The sequence below is a fragment of the Poecilia reticulata genome, linkage group LG2 (genome assembly GCF_000633615.1).
Source record: "Poecilia reticulata strain Guanapo linkage group LG2, Guppy_female_1.0+MT, whole genome shotgun sequence".
In the NCBI taxonomy this organism is placed as follows: Eukaryota; Metazoa; Chordata; class Actinopteri; order Cyprinodontiformes; family Poeciliidae; genus Poecilia; species Poecilia reticulata.
In genome coordinates, this window is record NC_024332.1 from 41,320,088 (window position 1) to 41,325,431 (window position 5,344).

Below are 5,344 nucleotides of genomic sequence, written 5' to 3' on the forward strand. Positions count from 1 at the left end.
ATTCCCACTACTGTCAGATGGATGATTATTATATAATTTTAATTTAACTGGTATATTTGCTAAATTAGATTCCACTCTAGACTGCAGCAGTGACTTGAAACCATTCAACTTTTTTTAAAGAGCTAAAACAAATGTTTTTGCAAATATCTTCATCCATCATCCCACATAGGAARAAGCTGGAAGCAAAATGCACSTGAAAGAAATTCACTTTAGTTCCATTCAAMTCAGTAAATAAATGGAGCACCAACATCTGTGTTACACAGATTTTCACTAGTTGATTGAACYATCATTTAATCTGTAATTCTKGTCCGGGCTTCGTTTATTTACGTACCAGCAGCTCTGATCCAACCAGGAACAATGAAAACTGGTTTTACTGGTAGATCTTTGAWCAACAGCAGAGTGAATTTTCAGTTTGCTTTCAGTTTGTCCAGAGAAACTTTTTCAGAGAGTTATAAAGAAATAATGTAGCAAAGACTTGGTGTTTTATAACAAGGAAGATGGAGCTTTTTGCTGTGTTTTTGTTCCTGCTRTACGGTAAGATATTTTTCCTCTCTATAAGCTTAGTTTATTCAGCTGATCTTTMATTTTTTACCTTCCTCACGGTCAGTAAAGTAAGATTAAGCCCTCAGGAATGTTTTAAAATGTAGATCATTGCTCGTAGTCATAAAAGAGAAAAAACACTTGTAATTTTTTTCTAGTTTATTGTGAAGTCATTTTCAGAATCAGCATAAAAATATAGCAGAGTCTCTTTACAGTAAATACATCATCCAGAGACATATAGCATCACTGTAGCATATTGTCCTTGCAGAAGCTTAACAAGAAATAGTGTCAAAGTAAAATCTATATCTCCACTGTAACAAGTTCTGAATCGGCTGATTGACAAGAGATTACAATCTGCCTCCCAGTGAGCTGAAAGTAGCCGTTCATAGTAAAAACCGAAAACTGTTTAGTGGATAATTCTACCTCAGAGATGCACAAATGAATCTATTTTGCTGTTTTTCTTTCCCCTCATTAGTAGATATAGCTGTGTAGACTAGTTTTGGTCTGCAGTTAGCAGCAGCTATGTGTAGCTCTGGTTTCATCTGAAGTCACAGTTTCCTTCTATCATGGTTACAACACAGGATTAGGATTACAGGAGYAATGTTAGAGTGGCTCCACTCTTATTTAAGTGAAAGACACTTTGTGTTAATGTTGTCCATGTTTATTCCACTTCAGCACCACCTACATGCAGGTGTAGCATATCTGTGTAAACAGTATACTATATTTCTAAATAATTGAAAATAGATTATGACCAACAGGGTCAATGGGCTAGTCCTCAGAAGTCAAGATACGACTCATGAAGGAGCAGACAGACTAGAAGTTTGCAGATGNCGGCTGATTGACAAGAGATTACAATCTGCCTCCCAGTGAGCTGAAAGTAGCCGTTCATAGTAAAAACCGAAAACTGTTTAGTGGATAATTCTACCTCAGAGATGCACAAATGAATCTATTTTGCTGTTTTTCTTTCCCCTCATTAGTAGATATAGCTGTGTAGACTAGTTTTGGTCTGCAGTTAGCAGCAGCTACGTATGTGTAGCTCTGGTTTCCTCTGAGGTCACAGTTTCCTTCTATCATGGTTACAACACAGGATTAGGATTACAGGAGCAATGTTAGAGTGGCTCCACTCTTATTTAAGTGAAAGACACTTTGTGTTAATGTTGTCCATGTTTATTCCACTTCAGCACCACCTACATGCAGGTGTAGCATATCTGTGTAAACAGTATACTATATTTCTAAATAATTGAAAATAGATTATGACCAACAGGGTCAATGGGCTAGTCCTCAGAAGTCAAGATACGACTCATGAAGGAGCAGACAGACTAGAAGTTTGCAGATGAATACAGTGCCTTGTATTCAGTGAATAATTATATACATATGTACATTACAATAAGAAAGGGGAAAAAAGAACATTCAAATGGCCATATTAAATATAAGAAAATACACAAGGAAAACAATTAAATTAACAAATCAAAGAAACATAATCAGTTCCATAGCTCTAGCAACAAGCCACACCATTCAGTTTATAAACCCCCCTGAACTGAGGTGGTTCAACAGGGTCAGTTAGTTGGTTAGAGCGCTTGCTGCAGTTCATACGCTGACAAAAGTCAGATCAGAGTGGGAACAGTTTTGTTAATGCGCTGCAGGAAGTCTCCCACCAGCCTGGTGGGGAAACCAAATCTTTTGACTCCACAGGTAAAATCCTTTTAGGCTCTTGGACCCGATTCTTCAGCTCGCTATCGAATCTGGCCTGTACAATAAAGCAGGACCAGTTTCAAATATATATAATCAAAACATTCCAGTGTGCACACAAAAAACAACAATTGGCACTCATTGCACTAATAATCCTAATAATCTTTTTGGTAATCAMTATGCATTTCCAAATAAATACAAAAATTAAAGATAAATCTTATTCATAAAAAGTCAATAAATATGGTTCATACAAAATCAACACCAAAAATGAAAAAAATATCAAGCTAGACAAATACTTTAATAAATATTYAAGGCACCTCATTGTTCTCCAATTTGTTTGTTCAGAGTCGCAATAGAGCATCGGATTGGTACGTCAATAATTTAGCTGCTACACAACAACAGTGATATCGACTAACGCCAAGTCTTCATAGAATCACTCACCAATTCTGCAGTTCATGAGGCATAAAATCGGTTTTGTGTTTCTCTTATTCTTCAGCTGAAAAGAAGAGACTCCTAAAGTTAATACAATTGTATCAGTATCATACAGATTAAAGAAAAAACAGAACGTTACGCTTAACCCACCTGCAGCTCTGCTCTCCCAGACTATCTTCCATCTTCTTCTTTTTTTTTTTATGGGTTGGCAAACAACTTTCAGGTGCATTACCGCCATCTTCCAGGTTGGAGTTTGGATCAGACGCTTATAATCTCACCATAATACCCGTTCTTCTAAGAAAAATGAAAATACTACAAAAAACTACATCCTGACGATCTCTGAAACAATTCTCTAATATCTAACTTTTTATTTCTACTTAACCCTCTGAGTAATACCTCTCTTTCCCGTACATATTTGTTGCACTCTAAGAAAATATGTTGTACTGTTTCTAATTCTCCACAATGACAACAACAACCTGTATTAGGATTATTAATTATTTTAAGATTATTATTTAATCCTGTATGTTGGATTCACTCCTCCCATTCCACTAGGGGGCTCTATAGTTGCTTTGTATTGGTACATGGATTAATGTGTAGAAGAAGGAAACGAACGGCGGACCAGTTGTGTACTTACGTTGCCTAGCAACCACACTAACAAGCCGAACCTGCCATGAATGTACATCTTACCAATCTTATCAATGTTCATGAGTGTTGCCCAATGTGGTGAGTTATATATTAATGCTGTACGGCTATGTTTAAGTTTGTGTCCTTTAAATATTGCAATATTAAGTATTGACGTTTTTTGTTTTTTTTTGTTACGTTATTTACAGTTTAACCGGCATGTCCGCGTAAAGCACTCGGCAATAAAAGAACAGTTACAACATCAACGGCTACCTTATGTTCTTCGTAACACTGTATGTCCAAATCTTATTCTAGATATAATGTCTTCTTCTTTTTATTTCTATTACATAATACTATAATAAAACCTTGCCTTGTCTCCTCTATCCCACTCCTTTTGCCATTTTCCCTTGATATACTCTTATAATATTCTTTATCTTAATATTCAAATCAACAATATTCTTTTTTGAAGCACTCTTAGCAAAACTATCCACCAACTCATTTCCTCTCACACCAACGTGGGCTGGAATCCAAACTAGTTTAACATGAGATCCACGATTTTTAATCCTGAAAATTGAGTGAATTATATCCAAGATAATATCTTGCCTTGATTCTTAATTTACCTCTTGGATACTAATTAATGCGCAACTTGAATCTGAACAAATTAAAACCTCTCTTTTTTCATTTCTTCAACCTATTCTAATGCCATTAAAATTGCCATTAACTCACCTATATACACTGTCAGTTTATCAGTTATTCTTTTATTTTTCCTAAAATTTAAGTCTGGAACTACAAATGATATACCTACTTGACTGTTTATATATATATGAATATATTCGGAATATTCTCTTTTTACATAACTCTCCACTTCCTTTGTTTCTAATTGTCTCCCTTTTTCCAATAATTTTAAATCAACTTCAGGCTGACCAAAGATCCATGATGGAATAACAGGAGTAAAAACCACAGAACTAATTAGAAAACTAGAAAATTACTGCAGATATTTTAAGTGGCATGCCAAAGTGTGCCCGTCGGATTTTTAATAAAGCGTTCTGATGCTAAAATTAAAATGCTAAAGAAATCTGCAATGTAGTAAATAACCTGTGGGGAGTAAGAAACATGTTCACTGAGCTGTTCTTGTACAATTGAGTATGTTGCATAAGCTAAAAGTAGCCAAAATGCTAATAATAGCATGAATGCTCTCAGTAGCATGTGAAGTATGACTAGCATGTTGTCTGTCATTACTTATTCCATTAAGTATATGAAATATATGAAATGTTGCTAATAAGTAAGAAAAGTGTTCTGATGCTCAACATTAGCATCAATGCTAAACTGAGCTAAATTATAGTCAAAAACCAGTGGAGAGTCAGAAACATGTTGACAAAGCTGTACTTGCACCTCTGAGTATGTTGCATAAGCTAAAATTAGCCAAAATGCTAATCTTAGCATGAATGCTATCAATAGCATATTTGGCTTCACTAGCATGCAGTCTGTTATTGACTTAGTCCATTCATTATAGAAAACATTGCTAATAAGCATTCTGATGCTTAATATTAGCAACAATGCTAAGCTGTGCTAAATTATAGTCAAAACCCAGTTTAGAGTCATAAACATGTTGATGAAGCTGTACTTGCACCATTGATTTTGTTAAAATTAATGCATAAGGTGAAATTAGCCAAAATGCTAATCTTGGCATGATTGCTATCAGTAGCATGTTTGGCACCACTAGCATGTAGTCTGTCATTACTTACTCCATTCAATATAAAAACATTGCTAAAAAGTAAGAAAAGCATTCTGATGCTTAATATTAGCATCAATGCTAAGCTGTGCTAAATTGTAGTCAAAAACCAGTGGAGAGTCATAAACATGTTGACGAAGCTGTACTTGCACCATTGACTTTGTTAAAATAATGCATAAGGTGAAATTAGCCAAAATGCTAATCTTRGCATGATTGCTATCAGTAGCATATTTGGCATCACTAGCATGTAGTCTGTCATTGACTTAGTCCATTGACTATACAAAACATGGTTAATAAGTTCAAAATTTAGCTCATTTAAGGTGAAATGAT